At 54.4% G+C, this 22,279-nt stretch overlaps 1 protein-coding gene across 2 annotated transcripts in view; it reads left to right on the top strand.

Moving 5' to 3' along the window:
* Nucleotides 1–335: 335 nt before the first annotated feature.
* The window catches only part of Ripor3 (RIPOR family member 3), a 75,047-nt gene continuing 53,103 nt past the window's right edge, over nucleotides 336–22,279 (top strand). The window contains exon 1 of one of the 2 annotated variants that reach the window (XM_028868581.2): nucleotides 336–523. The gene's annotated coding sequence lies outside the window, so the exon portion shown is untranslated. The remainder of the gene's footprint in view (nucleotides 524–22,279) is intronic. The other variant, XM_037205575.1, reaches the window with a different exon arrangement.

The following is a 22,279-nucleotide window of genomic DNA, read 5'->3' as shown; positions in this document are numbered from 1 at the left end:
GGGAGCCCGACCCTGCCTGTGAGTGATTAGCTGCAGCCCCGCGCAGCGCAGTAAACAGAAACTTCCAGGCGTCCCCTCCGCTCCCTCCCAGGCCAGGCAGGCATCGGACCCCCCACCCCGCCCGCCACGTAGTTAATTTGAGTCTTCGGGGCCACGAGCCTTGCACGGACTTGGAATCAGCCGAGATGGGAGTAGGAGGTGGCCTCCTGCAGCTACGGCAGGGGAGTGTCCGCACAGCGCGGTGACACGACGGGCCAGCGCGGCATCCGGGGGCGCAGGGCCGGGGCTGGAGGCTTCCGGGAACCCCGGTCCCTCGGCCGCTGCACCCTGACACCCGCCAGATAAGCTCTATCGCAGCGGCCAGAGCTGGGGACAGCCGGATACAGGGGCCACCGAGTGCATTCCCAGAACCAGCACTCGCGGTGGCCAGCGGGCTGCGAGGAGCTCCGCCTGCCCGCGGACAGCGACAGCCAGCCGGCGCAGGACGGTGGGGCTCGGTCCGGGAGGACCAGACCGCTCCGCGGTGAGTGACAGTACGGCCCCCAGGAGGCTGGCACGTGCAGGTGGAGGGAGGAGGGGCCGCTTTCTCACACTCACCTGGAGCACCAGGAGAAGGAGTCTGAATCAGAGCCGAGATAACAGTGCTGTGTAGCCTTGGGCAAATTCCTTTCCCTCTCTGGGCCTCCGTGTGTCCCTGTCCGTCTTTAAACAGAGTGGTTATCCGGAAAATCTGTAAGGGGCTCTTGCATGACACTATGTCTCAGGCGTAGTGCTGGGCACTTTTGAAGCGGGTTGGTACAGGGAATATTTAGGGAATCCCCGGGGTTCCCCCTTCCTGGTAGAGGGTTCGATCCCCCCCCCCCCGACTCCTTGTATACAAAGGCTCAGAGAGATGGAGCGGCTTGTCTAGGTCACACAACCCATCAGTGCCACTGACAAGCAATGGAGCGGCGTCTTGATTCCAGGCATGGTTGGAGTGGACTAGACTGTCTATTGCCTTAGGAAGGGGCGGAGGACGCGTGCAGCCTCGGTTCTCCAAGCCCCCTTCAGCTGTCAGGAAGGCGATGGTTGCTCTCGCTGGGCCGGCGCTCTCTGCTGGGACCACAGTGCCCATTGCCACTGCCTCACCTCGCTGCCTAGATGGTCCCGGGGACTTGAGAGAAAAAGGATCAGGGGTGGGAGAGAGCTGGGGGCGGGGAGCGTGGCTCATGCCTTGACTAGGTTTTGTTCCAATTTTATTTTGCCTTTTCAAAAATCTGTTTTAAATCATTCTGGGCCCCCGCGCGGCTCCTCTGGACAAAACAGAATTGTGAAACACACCAGCACTTTCCACACGCCTCCCCTGGGGGGAATCTCGATTAATACCATGGCAGGCTATTTGCATATCCGTCTCTGCTGCTGCGGCTGGCAGTGGCAGGGAGTGGGTTGTAGACAAAGTTAGCTTGGGCCCTAGGAAGGAGGTCCAGTTACATTCCAGAGCCAGGAAGTCCTCAGCAGGATGGCAGCAGGTGGGAAGCCCCCAGGGCCAGGCTCCCAGCCAGAGGTGAAGGTCTCAACACCCAGATGTGGCCTGTCTTCCTTTGGAATGTTCCACTGGGCAGCAGCCCTGGGGTGGACCTCCTTCCCTTTCTGGGGTGGACTCAGAACCCCATGCATTGAGGGTAATTGGAGGCTTGCGCTGTGGTCCCAAGAGCCCTCTCAGTCCTAGGGAACCTGGTTTTTGTGACTTTAACCAATTGCTTATCTTAGCCTCAGTTTCCCCATCTGAAAGACAATGGGTTTGTTTGATGCTATCTCTCCTTTCTGTAGTCTGGATTCTGGGACTCCCAATCAGGAGCATTCCTAGGGCAGGGATACTGTAGGTCAGGACAAGGTGTTTGTCTAGGATGCACAAGGCTGGATCTCCTCCCAGACCTGTGAGCATGGGGATGGCAGGTAGGGGTGAGGCTTGGGGAGTTCTCCAGTCCATCATCCTGCTCCACAGGTATCTGGGAGAACTCCAGTGCAGTGGGAGGGTGGGGTACCAGGAACGCTGGTGGGCTTGGAGACATGGCTGCCGGCCTGTCAGCTGCAGGCTTGGAGTCCTCAGGGCTGAACAGCCCAGGGGTTGATGCAGTGGACCTTGCTGGCTGGGCTCCTGCCTCGTCACCTACAGGTCTCAGAGCTTCTGCTATTTGTGGGTCCCAGAGACAGAGCTAAGGCTCCAGGCTTGTGAAGGCAAACGCCTCGACCCACTGAGTGGTCTAAACTCACCTGACAGGGAACTTTTTTGCTGTGTGGTTCCCGCACAGGGGCTGGGGAGCCTTCCTGAGAAAGTCTACTGTCAGATTCTTAGGAATTGGGTGAGAACTGGTTGCTAAAGCCAGAATTATGTTAACTCACCATATATTCTGGTTAAACCAGGTAACAAGTACACAGAGCTCATCACTTCTCCTTTTCACTTGTGGTGCTGGGGTTGACTCTGGGCCGTGCACAGGCCAGCGAGTGCTCTGCCTCTGGGCTGTGTGCCAGCTCTTGCTGTTTTGAGATAGCCTTACCAAGTAGCCTGGTGTCCTCAGAGACCAGAAAAGGACACTGGATCCCCTGGAACTGGAGTTACAGACAGTTGTGAGCCTCCATGTGGGTGCTGGGATTTGAACCCTGGTCCTCTGGAAGAGCAGCTGGTGCTCTTAGCCATTGAGTCACCTCTCTGGCTCCGCAGCCGGCATTTTGGAAACCATTTTCTTTGTGCTGGGAACAAAGCCAGGGCTTCAGTTGTGCTGAGAGTGTAGTCTGTCTCCAAGCCATGTCCTGGCCCCACACAGCTCACTGTCATTTCCACGCCTCTGAGCTGCAGGAACATGGAAGGGTGGCACAGCTCTTCCTGATTCCACAGTCAGCGATTTTGTCTCCGCAGTTTGAAGTTGGCTTTGGTGGGACACTGCCCAAAGATCCAACCTGGGGCTTGCTTTGCTGCTTTGTCTAGTGTTGGGTTTGAGAAGTGGCCAGCGTGAAGGGTTTCACCGAAACATCACTTCCTGCCTCTGCCTTCTTGCTGCCTGCATCTGGTGACCCAGTGGATTCCCACACTGTGTTTTGCTGCTGGCTCACTCACTGAGGTAAAGGGACGGCACCAGGCTTCCCACAAAGCCACACTCCCTCACCCCCTGTCACATGCAAGAGTCGGGATAAAAACTGCCAAAAAGGTTCCATGCAAATGACTTGATCGTTTGAAATCTTCAGAAAGATAGTGTGTGATGCCCCTGCTTCAGCCTCCTGAGGGCTAGGACAGGAGCGTATGTCACCATGCTTGGCTATGCAAATCTTGGAGTAGTAGTAGTAGTATTTTATTTTTTAAATAAGTGGTTTTGTTTGAGACAGGGTTTCTCTGTGTAGCCCTGGCTGTCCTGGAACTCGCTGAGACTAAAGTCATGCATTGCCACGCCTGGCTATTAAATAAGTATTTCTATTTTGTGTGTCTGCATGCTTTGTCTGTGTGTATGTCTGTGTGCCACATGTGTGCAGTGCTCAAGGAGGCCAGGAGACGGCACTGGGAGGCTTGAGTCTTTGGAACTGGAGTTACAGACAGTTGTGGGCCACCATGTGGGTTCTGGGAATTGAACCCAGGACCTCTGGAAGAGCCACCAGTGCTCTTAACCTCTGAGCCAGCTCTCCAGAGCTGGACATTTTATTTTTATTAGTAAAGTGTAAGATATACATTCTTGATTGCCATATACTGCTCTCTCTCTCTCTCTCTCTCTCTCTCTCTCTCTCTCTCTCTCTCTGTGTGTGTGTGTGTGTGTGTGTGTGTGTGTGTGTGTGTGTGTGTGGGTTTGTGTGAACACAGAGCCCCAGGAGCTGGTTGATAAGCCTTAGGCACCACACCACTGGTTCCCTGATGGCCATAGCACTGCCCAGGGCTCGGAGATCTTGTCATGGCCAGGCCCTCACCGTCCTGGAGTGTCAGACCCAAGCCCTCCACTTCTTTCTTTCACTGAAGGACAAACATCCAACCCTGCGCTCTCTGGCTCCAGCCCAGGGTGAGAACGGGGACTGTCTCCAGGAGAGAAATCCAGGCTCCTCCAAGGCCATCGGAGTGGGGACCCACGCTTTGTTCACCGCACTTGGGTCTTTGCACCTTGGCTTCTGCACCTGTGGCCCCTGCATCTTTGGTCCTGCTCTCTGTATCCGAGGAGCGTCCGTCCGTCCGTCCGTCTGTCTGTCCGTCTCAGGTCGAGTCAGTGGCAGCTTCTGGTTAATTGCATGCCATTTCACGTCTTGATCTTGCCAGCCTCTATTTTCCCGTGCGTAGAATGACGGTGCTAATAGAAACAACGTCTTGGAACAATTCAAAGGAACAGCTAAGCCAGCCCTATAGATGAGTTAAGACAGCGTTCTATTTTTAGAAACCCTAGGAGCCAGGTGGGCCCTTTCCAGCCGCCCTGGAGCCGGCCAGAGCAAGGAAAATCTTTCTCATGCCCAAGTCCCGCCTCTCCTCCTGCCTGGCCAAGGAGGAGGCCCAGGTGGGGGGGCGTTAGCTAAGCTGTGTGGCTGTGGTGGGGGCTGGGGGCAGGCCCGCAGTGATTTAAAAAGGGCTAAGAGTGTGTCATGTTTTATTATTTGGTGTGGCAGGAAGCGTACAGAGGGGGTATGTGACTGTCTGGGCAAGGGGACATTCCAGATGTCCATGTGGTTCCCCATCAAAATCCTCAGGACTCCTGTGCTCTGCCTGGTAACGCTCCTGAAGTCAGGTGTCTCTGTTCCAGACCTCCATCTCTGCCTGCAAGTCCTTCCTCCTACCCCCCACCCCCTCCCTCCTTCCTTTTGGCACTTTGCGACAGCAGGCTGGGCGGGATATAGCTCAGGGGCAGAGCTCTTGCCTAGCCTGTGTGGGCTCTGGATTCCATTCCCAGCACCACATGCTCGATTGCACGCATGAGCGCACCCTGAGCTCGGTCCACCCATGTTATTCCCCACGTCTTCCTTTCGCCTGAACATTCCAGCCTGGTCAGACGGTTCAGTGGGTAAAGGCGCTTGCCACCCAACCTCACGTGGTAGAAGAAAACTGACTCCCACAAGTTGTCCTGTGATCTCTGTGACACACACACACACACACACACACACACACACACACACACACACACAGCTCCACCTGTCTGCCTTCTAAGCTGGGTTTACAGGGGTCAGTTTGACAAACACTTTCTAACCGGGTCCCATACTTTTTTTTACATACTTGTGCAGAGCCCAGCAGCTTCTACTTTTCAGTTAAAAAAAAAAAAAAAATGGAATTGTGATGCCGTTGCCCTCCAACAACGATCCAGAAATCCATGGCTTCTGGTCACCTCCACTGTCCCTGCAAAGCCACATCCTTTGTTCTCGCCTGCTTCTTCCTGGGCCGGCTCCCCATCACTCAGAATACAAGGCCTGTAGGATCCAAACCTTTCTAACTCCAGGTCAACATACCTTCTCCACACCTGCCTCTCTCAGTCAGGCCATTGTGTGGATTGTCTCTCAGGGCCTTTGTGTGGATTCTCCTCTCTTGTTTTCCCTCTCTCGGACCTTCCAAGGCCCTGGGCAGTTGCTGTCTTCTCAGACTAGGCTTGGTCTTAGGTACTTGCCTTGAATGCAGAAGGGTTTGGGTTCCATCCCCTGTAAAACCACCTAACAATGCCTCCTTATTCCAGATGAAGCCAAGGCAAGCGAGTATGGGCTCTGATTCCATAGTGGCTGTGACTGCCGGTGTGGTGTCCCCTGAGGGGCGCCTGCGGTGGCTGACCACATGTCCTGGGTCTCGGTGCTGTGATTGCTCCCAGAGGGAGCCTGACAGCTAGACTGCAGGGGGACCTGTCAGGATGGAGACTTAGGACCCCATGGCACCGGCCTCTAGGGACACCATGGGAAGAGGACATGTTTCTACTCTGCGACGGACACTGGGCCGAATACCTCACACTCACTGGATCACCCCTCCCTTGGGTGGGTCACATACCCCACACTCACTGGATCACCCCTCCCTTGGGTCACATGCCCCACACTCACTGGATCACCCCTCCCTTGGGTCACATACCCCACACTCACTGGATCACCCCTCCCTTGGGTGGGTCACATGCCCCACACTCACTGGATCACCCCTCCCTTGGGTCACATGCCACACACTCACTGGATCACCCCTCCCTTGGGTCACATGCCCCACACTCACTGGATCACCCCTCCCTTGGGTCACATGCCCCACACTCACTGGATCACCCCTCCCTTGGATCCTGAAAACAGAGATGCCTTGACGAGTTTGTGCAGAGATGGAGACTGAGACACAGGAGGGACAGTCATACGGCTTGTAAGTGACAGAATGGCTGTGTGTCCAGCTCCTCTGGTTCTCCCCGCCCTGAGTTCCCGATAGTGCCCAACAGCTTAACATTGTTAAGTCCTCGGTCATATACCTGGGACTCAAATCCTGAAGTGCTGTGTGTCTCTGAGCAGATTACTTCCCATCTCTGTTTTCTTTAAAAATTATTGTTGTTAACTGGGTGGTGGGGCACTCGCCTTTAATCCTTGCACTCAGGAGGCAGAGGCAGGAGGATCTCTGTGAGTTCAAGGCCAGCCTGGTTTATATAGTGAGTTCCAGGACAGCCAGGGCTACACAGAGAAACTCTGTCTCAAAAAACAAAGAAGCAAATGAAGGTCAAGGTCCTTGATTTTAAGAGACTTTGTCAGTACTGCCCCCCCCAACACACACACACACACACACACACACACACACACACACACACACACAGACACAATGTATTTTCCTCCTGCAGACCAGCCATGAAGCAGACTGCTGGTGATGAGGGGGTCCCCCAGAGCTGACCACTGGTGATGAGGGGTCCCCCAGAGCTGACCACTGGTGATGAGGGGTCCCCCAGAGCCGACCACTGGTGATGAGGGGGTCCCACAGAGCCGACCACTGGTGATGAGGGGCTCCCCCAGAGCCGACCACTGGTGATGAGGGGTCCCCCAGAGCCGACCACTGGTGATGAGGGGTCCCCCAGAGCCGACCACTGGTGATGAGGGGTCCCCAGAGCCGACCACTGGTGATGAGGGGTCCCCCAGAGCCGACCACTGGTGATGAGGGGTCCCACAGAGCTGACCACTGGTGATGAGGGGTCCCCCAGATTGTTTGGTTTTTCTGGAAGCTAGGAAGAAACCCACGGTCCCGCTGTGCTGTGACCCCTGTCACCCTAGGCAGAGGCCCTGGCTGCCTGTCCTGACTTCACCTGCTCCCTAGGCTGGCTGAACACAGAACAACGATGTTGAGGATTTCTATTCAGGTTCCAGAGCATTCTTGGCGGAGGACGGGAACACTTGGCAACACAGAGCAGCTGTGAGATGGTTCCAAATGGGCACCAGACTGTAGCACCCAAGCTGTTAGCCAGGAGCCTTGCACGAGGGACTTGGACGCTGGGTGCCTCAGTCACTGAATGTTGAAGGGATGGTTGGAGTCCCTCAGGGTGAGGAAGAAACTGAGTACCCATGGAAGGGGCAGAGGCAGAATCCTACATCAGCACTAGCTTTGGGGGTGACAGTTGGCTGTGCTCTGCAGCTTAACCCTGTCCTCTGTGGTGGTGGTGTGTGTGTGGTGTGTGTGTGTGGTGTGTGTGTGTGGTGTGTGTGTGGTGTGTGTGTGTGTGTGGTGGTGGTGTGTGTGGTGTGTGTGTGTGGTGATAGTGGTGTGTGTGTGGTGTGTGTGTGGTGTGTGTGTGTGGTGTGGTGTGTGTCTGTGGTGATGTTGGTGTCTGTGGTGGTGGTGTGTGTGGTTGTGGTGGTGTGTGTGGTAGTGGTGGTGTGTGTGGTGGTGATGGTGGTGGTGGTGTGTGTGGTTGTGGTAGTGGTGGTGTGTGTGTGGTTGTGGTGGTGTGTGTGGTGGTGGTGTGTGTGGTGGTGTGTGTGTGGTGGTGGTGTGTGTGGTGATGTTGGTGTGTGTGGTTGTGGTAGTGGTGGTGTGTGTGTGGTTGTGGTGGTGGTGTGTGTGTGGTGGTGGGGGGCACAGGCTCAGGTCTTTCCTGGTTGCAAACAGTGCCGGAGTCGAATGCCCATGGCTTTGTGTGCCCTGCTCAGGTGTGTGAATCTTGCAGTAACCTTCGCCCTGGACCTGCAGGACAAGGAGCCAGGAGTACAGGCCAGCCCTGCCTGGCATGCAGACGGGCCTGTGGGGTGGGGCAGGAGACCAGCAGGAAAGATTCCTCCCGAGTCCCGTGGTGAGTGAAGTACCATTGAGCGTTTCAGAAGGGTGAGGCAGGCAGGGCCACTGAGCCCCCAGCTTCCTGGTAGGTGTGTCTGGACAGAGAAAAACAGTGCCATGAGGCTCCAGTGGTCCTTCCAGGGCCTCCTCCCCCACGGCCCGGTGTCCTCTGCCTTACCTGTCACTGACTTTGACCCTCATATCTGGAGGGTAGGACCCTGAGATGTGAGGTCAAAGCTGCTGATTTCTGCTCCGACATTCTGGTGCCTACACCCCTAAAGCCCCAGCCTGTATGTCCTCATCCAAAAACCTGGAAACTGTCGATCAGCTCACAGGAAGGTCTAGGAGCCTCACAGACATGAGACATGTGGAACACGAGAAATCCAAACTAGTGCGGGGAAATATCCTGCTTTTGGGGACGTCTGGGCCACGGGGACCTGCAGGCTGCAGGAAGCAGAGCGGAAGAGATGGGTGGCTCTGTGGTCTTGGCCCGATCCATTCTCTCTGCTAAGCGCTCTTGGATACCAGGCTGCTGACAGCACAGAGCTCCGGGGCGAGCCTGAGATTAAATGAGGCAGAAAGCACAGGGCTTCGGGTCCCGGCCGATGCCATGGCGGCTTGCTGGTGTGCCGGTCAGGAGTGTTAACAGCTGCTGATATCTCGCCAGGCACGCAAGCATTTGGCACCCAGTGGATACAAAGGGACCGACTGACAGAGCTGAGCGCACCTGATATAAGCCTGGACCTTGGGGCTAGATAGATTCTTTTCTGTGTTGTTCATCCTCATTGTTAATTGTTGTTGTTGTTATTATTATTTGTTTTGCTTGAGACAGGATTTCTCTGTGTATCTCTGGCCATCTTGGAGCTCATTTAGACCAGGCTGGCCCTGAACCCAGAGATCCGCCTGCCTCTGCCTCCTGAGTGCTGGGATTCAAGGTGTGCACCACCACCGCCTGGCTTGTTATTGTAGCTTAATTACTTATTCTTCTTATGTGCATATACATGTGTGTTCGTGCCACAGTGGACATGTGGGGTGAGAGACAACTTTTTGGAGCTGATTCTCTTTGACCCTTGTGTGGGCTCTGGAGGTCAAACTCAGGTTCCCAGGGTTGTCCTACCAAGCAGGCATCTCACTGGCGTGGTCACTGCAGAGCTCAGCTAGCCTGGAGCTCTTGGCAATCCTCCTGCCTCACCCTCTGCCCCGCCACTGCTCCTGGCTTGTTGTTGAGCCTTAAGAGAATAAAGGAGGAAGCCTGGGAGACGTACGTGTGGCCTGTGAGATGACAGACAGGGCATGGCCATTCCATTTCAAAGGTGGGGGAGCCAAAGCCTAAGATTGGGCTTCACCCCACCTCCATCCCAGGGGAAGAAGCCAAGCCAAAGCCAGACCCACTCCCCAGAGGCAGCTCCTGACCCTCCACCCCTTGCAGGAAGTGGACATGGGGTGAGCTCGTGTCCCTCCATGGCAGAGCCCTTGTGCATTTCTGACATTTTTGTGTCTTGGGACAAAGGGTGAAAAAACTCAGATGAACTGGGTTGCTTCCTGGTGGAAAAACACTCCGGACCCTGGTGGGGATCTTCTAGCAGCGAGGCTGGTCTCACCTCTGTCTCCTTCTGTTCTTGCTGCTGCTCGCTGGAAAGATGATAGAAAACTCAGGGCTTGGGGAGCCAGATGTTTGGGCTCAGGGACTCAAAAGATTGAGTGTATGAGCTGGGCCATCCATGCTAGCCCTGCCTTTGCTATCAGACGCCCTGGAGTGAATGAGCAGACGGGTGCATTCTGCCACTCTCCCTACCCGGATCCCATGGTCATTTCCAGCTCCACCGCCAAGGCTGCCCAAAGGGACCTGGCAGAGGCCTTGGAGTCGGACAGACCCGGCTTTGCCCAGCCTCGAGACCTGTAGTGTAGGATGAGCTGTGTCACAGTCTTATTGTGCTTCCTCATCCTCAGGATGTCAACAGAGAACCTGTCACCATGAAGCCTGCTTGAGAAAGAGGCTCCTAGCTTGGTGCACAGAGCCGGCTCTTGGAAGACTAGATAGTCTGAATAGAAATTTTGTTTCAGCTCTGAGTCCCATCATCCCCCCCTGCAAACTGGGCATGGGTAGTAGCCATGGCTTCCTCTTTGTATACATGTCTATCAGCATATGAATCACGTAATAATAATGGCTTTTATTATGACATTTTCACTTTCACTGTATGTAATGTGTTTTGGTCATAGTCATCCCTTACGCCTCTCCGTCCCCTCTTACTCCTGCTGACCCCTTCCTCACTAGCTCCTCATTTCTACTTTCATTTTTTTGTTTTTTGTTTTGTTCTGTTTTGGCCCGATGTGCTCATTATGTGAGCATGGTCTCCTTACCGGTGGCTACACCAGTGAAGAAAATGTCTTCTCCGTTCTCAGCAGCTGGGAACTGCCAGTCATCAGGGAGGGGCCTTGTGACTCACTCCCCTGGGTTTGTTTTATTTTTGAGACATGGTCTCCTTGTGCAGTCCTGGCTGGCCTGGGACCCCGGATTTGTTATGTAGACAGGCTGTTCTGAAAATCACAGAGATCCGCTTGCCTCTGCTTCCAGAGCGCTGGGATCAAAGGCGTGCGCCACCAAGTTTGGTAAATCTTCCCCTAGTTTTGAGACCCAGTCTCATGTAGCCCAGGCTAGCTTCAAACTCACCGAGTAGCTGAGGATGACCTTGAACTTCTGATCCTCCTGCCCCCAGAGTGCTGGGATCAAAGGCACTACAGTGGCTGTCTTACATTGTTGCTTGGTGTAGTGGTGCGCAGCGTTTAGAAGACTCCTGGGCCTGGCAGCCTCCTCTGTCTATTTGTTGGTGATGCTGAAAGGGTCCCACACACTATTGCTAAAAGCCACTGTCTGTCTGTCTGTCTGTCTGTTTGTTTGTTTATGGCACTGCTAGGGACCGAACTCAGAACCTTGAACATGCTAGGTAGATGCACATTCTGCTGCTGAACCGCATCCCTTGGAAGTTGCATGGCCTTCCTCTGTGTGTCCTGCCCTTGTGTGAGGACATCGGCCACTGGATTCAGGCTGGCCCCCATGCAGGACCACCTCCCCTTCACCGCGTACCTGTAAAGACCTATTTCCAAATCTGGTCACAGGTCTACAGTGCTTTTTACATCTCCTCCCACCCCATGACAGACGCCACTGTTGGTGGGGTCCCCTTTCCACTGTGACCTCACCCACACTGCATGCCCAGTGTGATCCAGGTACTTCTGTTCCAGCGACCATCCTGTGCTGTTTACTGGCCTGTGATGGTCTCTGAGGAACAGAGAAGTATACTCAGTTTCCTGAGGTCACAGGGCCAGCAAATGCCAACTCTGGGAAACTTCTTTCTGCCTCTGAAGCTGGCAGGCTTTTGAGACCCTCCCACCCCACCCCAAGAGCCGGAACTCCCACAGATGAGACACACTCTTTCCTGGCTTCACCATCTTCCAGGTATACCTCCCACTGCCTCTTCCTGCCCTAGGCTGGTAAAGTCGGGGGTGGGGGTGGGGGTGGGGTGCAGGAATAGGGAGACTCTCCCTATCTGCGGTTACGACATTCTGCAGAGGGTCGGAATTACATTCCCAGAATCCATATTGGGCAGCTCTTAACTGCCTGTAACTCCAGCTCCAGGGAATCTGATGCCCTCTCCAAGGGCACTGGAGTATGTGTGTACTGCACACACACACACACACACACACACACACACACACACACACACACACGTACTGTATTTTACATCATTTCACTGCCTCCTCTCCCCCTCCAGTCCTCCAGTGAGCCTCCCACCTCCTTTTGAATTCATAACCTCTTCTATAATTATTACCATTTTACACACACACTCTACTGCATCCATTTACTGTTGCCCGTATGTACATGTGTTTAGGGCTGATTCTTGGGATTGGATTGCCTGTCAGGGTGCTCATCCTTAGAGAAAACTGACTCTTGGAAGCCATCAGTTCATATAGGGATGAAGCCTCGAGAAATATCTCCCATTTACACCAGCATAGTGACTGTGTGGTTATTGTGCAGGCAACCACATTGGTGAGATTTCATGAGTGTAACAGCTGTCTGTCTTGCCTAGAAGACACTCACTGTCTCTTGGCAGGATAAAATAACCTTAAAAAAAAAAAAAAAGGAAAGAAAGACACCAGCCATGTGTTGGAGTAGGCACAGCACTCGTGAATCTGGCAACATTGGAGGAGTCCCAGTATTGAGGCTACACATTGCAAAGTCACCATTAAAACTGTGACTTGTGGCTGGGTGGCAGTGGCGGCGGCGGCGGCGGCGGCAGGCAGGCACACACCTTTCATCCCAGCACTTGGGAGGCAGAGGCAGTGGATCTCTGTGAGTCTGAGGCCAGCCTGGTCTATGTAGTGAGTTTGTTCAAGGACAGCCAGGGTTGTATAGAAGGATCCTGTCAAAAAGGGAGAATGGTGACTTGTTTGTTTTGGTGACAAGGATCTTAAATGCTCTGAAACAGTTTCCAAAAGCTGCCGGGTCACCAGGAGGAACCTCCTGGGCCAGGCCTGGAGAAGGCACTGAAAGGATGTGGCCATTGCTTTGATGTGGAGGAGAGCGCTGAGGCCAGACAGGGCCTGACAGAGACAAAGGATTGAGCCACCAGATGAGGTAGGAATTTACATTCCCGCATGCATGGGGGATCCTTGTCTTGGATGTAGCTGCTTGGGCTGAGGTCTGCTGTTCTGAGATGTTGGATCTAGGGTGAGGGTGGAGGTGGGCAGGGTTCTAATTTTGGGGCTCTGGGGCTAGGAAATAGCTGCTGTGTCAGCAGGGAGAGCAGTGGGCAGACTGGAGGCCCCTAAGGAGATGAGGGTGGGTCAGGAGCCAGCCACATGCCTGGGTAGGAATCCAGCCAATTGGGCCTTTGGGAAGTATGGGCTAACGGGATTCCACGAGCTGAGGGCCCCCAGTGACATCTCATTAAAGGTTCAAAGCTGTTATCTCGGTGGCAAAGGCTGGGGTGACAGTCTGAGGAAGTGCCCGTGAGAAGCCTCAGAGGGCATCTGGGAGCCCCTCAGTACTCAGCCCAGCAGCCCACAGGCCTCACGGGAGACCAGCTGAGGGCAGTGGACCTGTGAGGAAGCCCCCAGTGCCCTCCAAGTCTGCTGCAGGCAAGCTGCCTGAGGGGTGCCAGCCAACCCCACACCTGGAACTCAGGCCTGTGTCCACCTCTGTCTAGAAGAGGCATGCCACCAGACATTTGGACCCTTCTGCCCACAGGAAGGTGGGGAGACAGATGTGCACTGCTGAGGTCTGTCCCGTAGATCATGGTCAGAAGAGGGGTGAAGCTGAGGCCTCTGATGCACAGGGAGAGAGCTTGGTGGTTTCAGCCCAGATTTGGGGGTCCTAGAGACTTTGTTCCTAGAACCCCTGCACACTTAAGAAGCCTTGGCTGGGACTGGAGAGATGGCTCAGAGGTTAAGAGCACTGACTGCTCTTCCAGAGGTCCTGAGTTCAATTCCCAGCACCCACATGGTGGCTCACAACCATCTGTAATGAGATCTGGCGCCCTCTTCTGTGTACATAATAAATAAATAAATCTTAAAAAAAAAAAAAAAAAAAAAAAAAAAAAAAAAAAAAAAAAAAAAAAAAAGAAGCAGCAGCAGCCTCGGCTTCACCATGGAACCCAGACCAGTTAGTGCTGACACCTGAGGTGTTTTGAACGAGAGTGGCCCCCAAAGGCTCATGTATTTAAATCTTTGGTTCCCAGCTGGTGGACTGTTGAGGAGGTATTAGGAGGTGTGGCCTTGCTGGAGGAGGTGTGTCACTCGGGTGGAGGCTTCAAAAGCCCACACCAGGCCCTGTCTCTCTCTCTATCTGCAACTTGTGGGTCAGATGTGAGCTCTCAGCTCCTGCTCCAGCACCATGCCTGCCTGCCTGCCACCAAACTCCCAGTCATGATGGTCATGGACTCATCCTCTGAAACTGTAAGCAAGCCCCCACAAAAACGATTTCTTTTATAAGTTACCTTGGTCATGGTGTCTCCTCACAACCATAGAACAGTAATGAGGCTATACCCCCATGAGGGTGAGCTTTTAACTATACAATGCTGTTTGTTTGGCTCCACCAAGCCTAATACAGGCTTGTGAGAAACAGTGGCCCCAGGCCAGTCATTCAGGGAGAAGGCAGAGCCCAGGAAGGCATGGCCAAGCCATGACCATTTACAGGCCTCTGAGGCTTCTCCTGACCACAGGCAGATCCAGGCACTGCTTCTCTGAGGCCCTAAGAGCTTGCCCAGTGGAGTGAGGATGGAGGACTTCCTGGAAGAGACGCCCATGGGCCTGGAGCTCACTGAATAGGCGAGGCAGGCTGGCCACTGGCCCCAGGAATCTTTCTACCTCTGATTAGAAGTGTGTCACACCTCGCTTTCGCGTGGGTGCTAGGAATCAAACCCACTCATGCCAATTCTTTATAGATGGAGCCATCTCCTCAGCCAGCCCTGATTTTTTTTTCTTTTGAGAAAAGGTCTCAGGATATAGCCTAGGCTGGCTCAAACTCATAATCCTCCTGCCTCAGTCTCTTGAGTGCAGGGATGACAGAGTGATGGTGTGCCACCATACCATTAAGTGCTATTTAATGTTCATAAAGATGACATGGGATCAAGAAAATGCTTGGTCCTAGGAGTGAGCCTATAAGGTGGGAAGGCGCCTTTGTTGTGCCCGGTTTAACTTCTGTTTTGTGAGGCTGGGAATGGAACCCCGGGCTTTGAGCATGTTGAGCACACATACTGACCTACAGTCCCTGCCCAGCTTTAGAGGAGGTGACACAGTCAGAGATCAGGTAGGTAACTGGTCCAGGGGTCAAGAGCTGACAAGGGTACGAGTGTCTCCTGCAGAATACCAGATGGCCCCACAACTTGGTGGATTTGGACACACATGTATTACCTCATGCTTTCTGTGGGGTGGGCACCCAGCATGGCTGCCCTGGGTGTGCCACTTCAGGGGCTGTCATGGAACTGTATCCAGGGGTCAGCAGAGGCTGCTCCCCACCTCTCTTGAGGGAGTATTGGGGTTCCCTTTTCTGTCACCTGATGGAGGGCAGGGTCCATTCTGGCTCACAGTTCCTGGTACAGTCCACCATGGTGGGGAAGTCCTGGTGGCAGGCGTGTGAGGCAGCTGGTCACAGTGTCACCCACAACCAGGAAGCAGAGGGGGAAGCATGCAGTCTCAGCTCCTGGGCTCCCTTTTCAGTTGGGGCCCTGGCCCCTGCAATGACATCCCACCTTTAGGCTGGATCTGCCCACCTTCTAACCTAATTAAGATGACCACTCACAGGCACGCCAGAGGCTTGTCTCATGGGTGGCTTTAGATCTAGTCAGGTGACATGTGAACTGTCACGTGGGATTCAGCTTTCTGTAGGCTGCTGGCTGCAGGCGCTCTGAGTGTGTGGCCTTCAGGGTATCTTCAGCATGGCGGCTTGCTTTGTTCTATTGAGCAAGCCTAGGAGAAGGAGGGGAAGGATGAGGGGACCGGGAGGGGGAGGTGCTTATGCCTGCCTGGTTTAATTTTTGTTTTGCGGGTCTGGGGATGGAACCCAGGCTGGCTTTGAGCATGCTGAGCACACATGATGCCCCTGCTGTATGCTGAGCTGTAGGTCAGCAGGGAGATTAACATCTCACGGTTTTTCTCTTTCTCTCAGTGCTGAGTAGACTCGGGGCCTGGCCCTAGGCGCGCACCCTATCTCTGAGCACATCTGCGGCCTTGCTTTGTAGCTCACGCTGCTCTCTAACTTGCAACCCTCCTGCCTCAGCCTCCAAAGTCAACGGGTTATAGGTGTGTGCCACTGCAGCCTGCTTGAACGTCGCCGCCTCTTCGGACCCCCCTTTGCCGTTAGGTGTGCCCCCATGCACACCAGGATGGAGGCTGTCGGGCGGCTGTGCAGAAGCCGCCCACGGCCGGCCAGAGCCCAGGCCTGGCAGTGTGGTTTGACTTCAGTGCCTGTTCTCTGTGGAGGCTGAGACTGGCTGTTCCTCTGTCTGTGGACAGACACACTGACAAGCTGCACACAGCACTTCGCAGAACGCTACTTCCTGTCCTAGCGAGGCGTCCCCCACCTAAGTAGGAGCATATTGCTCCCCACACTGACCATGAGGGACCAGTGTAGCCAGAGAAAGTGGAACCCAGGCTTCCTTTCAATCCACAGGGCTTCCAGGTCCCACCCCTGGCTGCTGGGGAGGGTCGGGGGTCTCGCCGGCCGGTAACAGCTCAGTTCACTGTCTGGTAGCAAATGCAGCACTGGAGTGGCTGAGGTTTGCCTGTCTGCAAACCGCCCTCACTTTGGGGACAGTGCTTGGGTCCCCAGAAAAGCCAGAGGGAGGACAGTTGTGTCCAAACTCCTCCTGTCATAGAAGCTGTCCTGTGCGTAGTCTGCCACAACCCTGTTACTTATGTGGGAAGGTGGCCATCCGCCATCTTCCAGGGGTCTTGAGAGGTGAACCTGAGCCAGGGGCCCTCAGGAGGCCAAATGAGCAGTGAATGGCTGACAGACGAGTGTGTGCTTACGTGCCTATGGGTGCATGTATACGTGTGAACACATGTGCGTGTTCACACGTGCACTTGTGCTCCTGGGTGCACATAGGTGCAAGCGTGTACATTTACACTCTGGTGAGCATTCACCTATCTGCACGTGTTCCTGTGTACATGTGTGAACAAGTGTGTGTTTGTACTCCTGTGAGTGTGTAAAGCCTTGTCGGCTCCCAGGTTCAAGGCAGTGAACTGGAGAGCCTCCAGGAAGAGCAGGAGGAATCAGATCAAAGGACAAAGTGGCAACAGGGAACCCTTTGAGGGAGGGCCTGGCCGCCATGGGCCTGGAGACGGGCAGCATGGGGGTGGCCTGAGGGGGGGGCAGCTGGCAGGGGGGCTGACAGGGAGGGGGAGGCTGATGCGGGGAGAGGGGCGGCTGGCAGGGGGAGGCTGACAGGGGAGAGGTTGATGGGGGAGGCTGGTGGGGGGGAGGCTGACAGGGGAGGCTGATGGGGAGGGGAGGCTGCCTGGGGAAGCTGATGGGGGGGGGAGGCTGGCAGGGGGGAAAAACGGAGGCCCGAGGTAAAGGTGAGAGAGTCCTTACACCCACTGCTTAGAATGCCTTTCCCTCTGTCCTGGTAGCCTCATTGCTGAGGTCCAAGATGATGTGGCCAGAAACCTCTGTCAGCTGACTATAGGAACTGGGCAAAGGCCCAGCCTCAGTTTCCCCACCTGTGCACTGGGGAGAGCGAGCTATGCCACCTGTGGCTTCTCCAGGGGCTGGAAGGGTGAGCCCCAAACTGAGGTGGCTGTGGAGTGGTGAGGACCTCATGGCCGAGGAAGCAAAGGCCCCAAACCCTTCCTCTCCGGGTCAGCGCAGTGTAAGCTCACCTCAGGGAGAAGCCAGAGCACTCGTGCGTGCCCGCCATCTGCTGTGGCTGGCGTTGGCCCTGGCAGTCTCAGACAGTCCCCACGGTGGGCAATGTCAGCATCCCCACGTCACAGAAGAGCAAAAGAAGCTCAGAGAGGTCAAGTGACTTGTCCATGGTCACAAAGCAAGAGAGTGGCAGGCTGGGCTTGTCTCCAGGTCTGTCTGCCTCAGGAACCTCTGCTGTCCTGGCTCCCCTGGAGAGGGCATCTCTTAGAGCCAGACATCAGGCATGCCGTAGCTGGACCTCAGATCAGAGCCTGCCCCTCACATTGAGAAGGATGTCAGGAACTAGTGTAGAAAGCTGAGGCGTACCTCTGGGTGGGGGTGGAGGTCCCAGCGCTCCCTCGAGGGACAGATGAGTGGGAGGAGACTGTCAGCTGACATTTGGAGGTCCGTCCCACGGGGATTCTAGAGCCCAGAAGCCAAGGGAAAAAACCACTGGTAAACGTTTGTATTGGGGGAAGGTAGGATGGACGCAGAAGAGTCAGGGTACCTTGTTAAACTCGTCACCAGAACAGGGGGCTTTGACCACTCAGACTGTGTTTCAGGTGTGACGTCACAGGCCCATGACCCCAGAGTTAGACAGGGAAGCAGAGGCAGGAGGATCTGGGCTACATGATGAGCTAGTAAAATGAAGAAAAGGGCTGGAGAGGTGGCTCAGAGGTTAAGAGCACCGACTGCTCTTCCAGAGGCCCTGAGTTCAATTCCCAGCACCCACATGGTGGCTCACAACCATCTGTAATGAGATCTGGTGCCCTCTTCTATATACATAATAAATAAATAAATCTTAAAAAAAAATAAAATAAAATGAAGAATAATCAACAGCAAACATCCAGAATGTTCTCTCCTGCATTCCAAGAAACCAATGTCCTTTGTAAATCTGTATCCTAGGCCTCTGGGCTTGTTGGATTAAAGGGGAAATCCACAAAGCTGTGATGTCACGTCCATTAGCCAGACCCTCCCTCGGTCATGGTCCTGGAACCTGAATTGCTATTATGAGTTATGAAACCCTGAATCATACTGGCGAGAGAGAGAGAGAGAGAGAGAGAGAGAGAGAGAGAGAGAGAGAGAGAGAGAGAGAGAACAAAGTGAGGTCTTTTACCCTAAGAATTCTTACCTACCTATTAGAAGAAAGTTTAAGCTAGGCATATTAGCTCACTCTGAGGCAGGAAGATTGCCCTGGAGACCAGACTGACCTACACAGTGAGCTCTGGGCCAGTCTGAGTTATAGAGCAAGACTCTCTCAAAAACAAAAACAAAACAAAAAAACAAACAAACAAAAAAAAAAACAACTGCCCCTTTAATTTATGGCAGGCATTACAAATGGAATACAGAACCCCATACAAACCCAGACTCAGAAGCCACCTCAGCACCACAGATCCAAAGTGACAGTCTCCCCTGCTGGTACAGCAACTTGATCCAGAATCTCTCTGATTCTGTGAGCCTGTGACGGTAGGAGACTGCAGATGAGAGTTCAGGGACTTGCACAATCCCAACCCTCGGCCTGTCCCTGTTTTGAGAGTTGAGGTAATGGGAAGTCAGGGCTCCACAGCTGCTGGTGCTTTAGAATAGGCCAATGCACCTCAGAACAAGCGTTCAACTCCTGCTGTCCATGGAGAACTCGGGCACACTGATGTCGTCTTCCACTGTGAGATCAGGAACACTGGCAGTCAGCCCTGGGAGACCCCCACTCTCAAGCAGGGCAATACTGCAGCTGTTCCATCGAAGAGAAGTCAATTTTGTTGAAGGGAAAGCAAATTGCTGGTGCCCCTGGGACCCCTATTCTCATGCTCAAGTATCCCTCCACCAAAGGGGGAAGGCAGGAGCCTGGAGGACAGTCCAGAAGGGGCGTCCACTCGGCAGCCCTGTGTGACGTGCGCTGAAGTGAAGGCGGTCACAGTGGGCTGCCGCTGCTGAGCTAGCTCTCTCTCACAAGCCTAGAGTGTTGACCTAGCCAGTGTTCTCACCAGGACCCTGCAAAGAGGGAAGGGGAGCCCTGTGGACAGCTGCTGACCCACAGGCCTGGGGGAAGTCTTGGTGCCTGCCCCTACCCCTTGGCCACTGTGTGTACTGAGTGGGCATCGCCTTGGGAGAGGAAGAGGACAGCCACAGAGAATCAGTGACAGCCAGGCTGACAGCAGCCCTGTATGAGGTGCGGAGGGTGAGGTCCAAGGGCAGATGGGGCATCCCCACGAAAGATGGGGTGCACAGGCAGATGGGGCATCCCCAGGAAAGATGGGGTGTAAGGGCAGATGGGGCATCCCCAGGAAAGATGGGGTGCACAGGCAGATGGGGCATCCCCAAAGATGGGGTGTAAGGGCAGATGGGGCATCCCCTGGAAAGATGGGGTACACGGGCAGATGGGACGTCCCCTGGAAAGATGGGGTATACGGGCAGATGAGGCATCCCCAGGAAAGATGGGGTATAAGGGCAGATGGGGCATCCCCTGGAAAGATGGGGTACACGGGCAGATGGGGCGTCCGCAGGAAAGATGGGGTATACGGGCAGATGGGGCATCCCCTGGAAAGATGGAGTACACGGGCAGATGGGGCATCCCCAGGAAAGATGGGGCATCCCCAGGAAAGATGGGGTACACCGGCAGATGGGGCATCCCCAGGAAAGATGGGGTACACCGGCAGATGGGGCATCCCCAGGAAAGATGGGGTGCACTGGGGGAGTCAGGAGTGCAGAGACCTAACCACACAGAAACACCTGGCCTGCATCTGTCGCCCTCACATCTCACTGAAGCTGAAAGTCTCTTCATGACATGGGTGACAACCTTGAGGCTCAGAGAGGGGGATTAACTAGACCCAAATCACATAGCCAGGGAGCTGTGGGGGCAGGGTGAAAACTCCACCTGGGAGCTGGTGCTGCTGACCCCCTGGGAGCCCACGAGGGATACTGTGAGCAGGGGTACATCTAGAGAAGAGCCCCGGTGAGCAGAGATCCCCCAACAGAAGCTGGAGAAACGTAAGGTGAGGGGTCTCATTGCTGGGGGCAGCATACCCCAAGGATGGGATGATAGCCCTACCTGTGAAGCCCGGGGTGACCCGCCTGAGACCTAGCACCTCCCAGAGACTTGGTACACTCCTCTGAGCCATGCTGCGAGCCACATGGAATTCTAGCACAGCCTGGCACCTGGCACTCACACTCTGATTTTACTAGTGTGGCCAGTGGTGATTGTTATTGATTGCACGTGGAAGTTTTCTTCTTTTTGTGCGGCCGGAGAAGGAAGCTGAGGTCCTACTGTGCTGTGTGTTTTCGGCACTGGGCCGTGGCCCCAGGTCCAGGAAGTTTACTTGCTATCTATTTGGTTTCTCTTTCTTTCCTGAGAGTTCTGTCTTTGGGGCATCTGATGACTAAAACAGCTGCTCCTGGGTTGTCTGGGACCCACCCACGCTTCCCTGGGGTCTAGAGGAGACAGGAGAAAGGTCAAGTTTGTGGCTGGTCCTTTTCCGTCTGTCTCCACAGTCAGCTTCTGGAGCCGTCACGTCTGCCGGGGCTGCTGATGGGAGAAGCAGGTGGGAGAGTAAGGCACGGACAGATGTGGCTCCTGACAGGCAGGAGACCAGGGTCGTGTGCAGGGAAAGGGGCCATGGGGGGGGGGGGGTCCAGCACCAGTGTCTACCACTGAGCCTCACTCTAGTGAAACTTGGTGCAAGCTCACTGCATTCCCTCCCTGTCATCACCACACCCGCCTTGCCATGGACCACGGCTGTGCGGCGTGAGCCCCTGGGAAGAGTAGACACACTTCTGCCTGGACACTGCCTCCCTCCCCCTCCCCCAATTGTCCTCTGATCTCAGGAGCACCCAACTTCACCCTCTGTCCCGGATTTTCAGAGACAATGATAACAGTTCTGAGGCTGGGGAGGTTTGACAGAGGACAGTGTGTTCCTAAACCTCTGTGTCTCCTTCAAGTGCCGTCAGCAGGGGGCAGAGCCAGGTCACTTGGGTCACACAAGAACATCTTCTGGCTTCAGTGAGGTTTGTTTGTATCCCATGAGTCAGAAATTCACTCAAACAAAATTTGCATCCATATCGGCCACACTGGGACACACCTGTCCATCCCAGCCCCTGGGAAGCACAGGCGGGTTGATTAGGAGCTCAAGGCTGGCCTGGGTTATGTGAGACCTTTTCTCCAAATAGAAAAACCAAACAAACAAAACACAGGGTCTGGAGAGACGGCTCAGCAGTTAAGAGCACTGGCTGCTCTTGCAGAGGACCCGGGTTTGGTTGTCAGCACCCACTTGGCAGCTTACAAACATCTGTAACTTCAGTTTAAAGGCAATTTGATGCCCTTTTCTGGCCTCTGTGGGCACCTGCACGCACATGGTGTACATACACAAGCAAGCACACACACACACACACACACACACACACACACACACACACACACACAAATAAAAATAAAACTTAAAAAAAAAAAAATCAAAAACCTAAACTAAAATTCAGACTAAAAAGGGCTACGTTCATTCCAAGGAGCTACGGATATTTCTTTGGGATTGAGAAAACATTGAGAGCCCAAAACCTCAGCAAAGTTCATCAGAAGAACTAGTTGGTTCTAGGGAGGGTGTGCTGGCTAGTTTAACTGTCACCTTGACACGATCTAGAGTCATCTGGGAAGAGAGTCAAGGTGACTTATCCAGGTCAGTTGGCCTGGGGCATGT

The sequence above is a fragment of the Peromyscus leucopus genome, chromosome 4, assembly GCF_004664715.2.
Source record: "Peromyscus leucopus breed LL Stock chromosome 4, UCI_PerLeu_2.1, whole genome shotgun sequence".
In the NCBI taxonomy this organism is placed as follows: Eukaryota; Metazoa; Chordata; class Mammalia; order Rodentia; family Cricetidae; genus Peromyscus; species Peromyscus leucopus.
The sequence above is the reverse complement of the archived record's forward strand: the minus strand, read 5'-3'. Positions and strand labels throughout refer to the sequence as shown.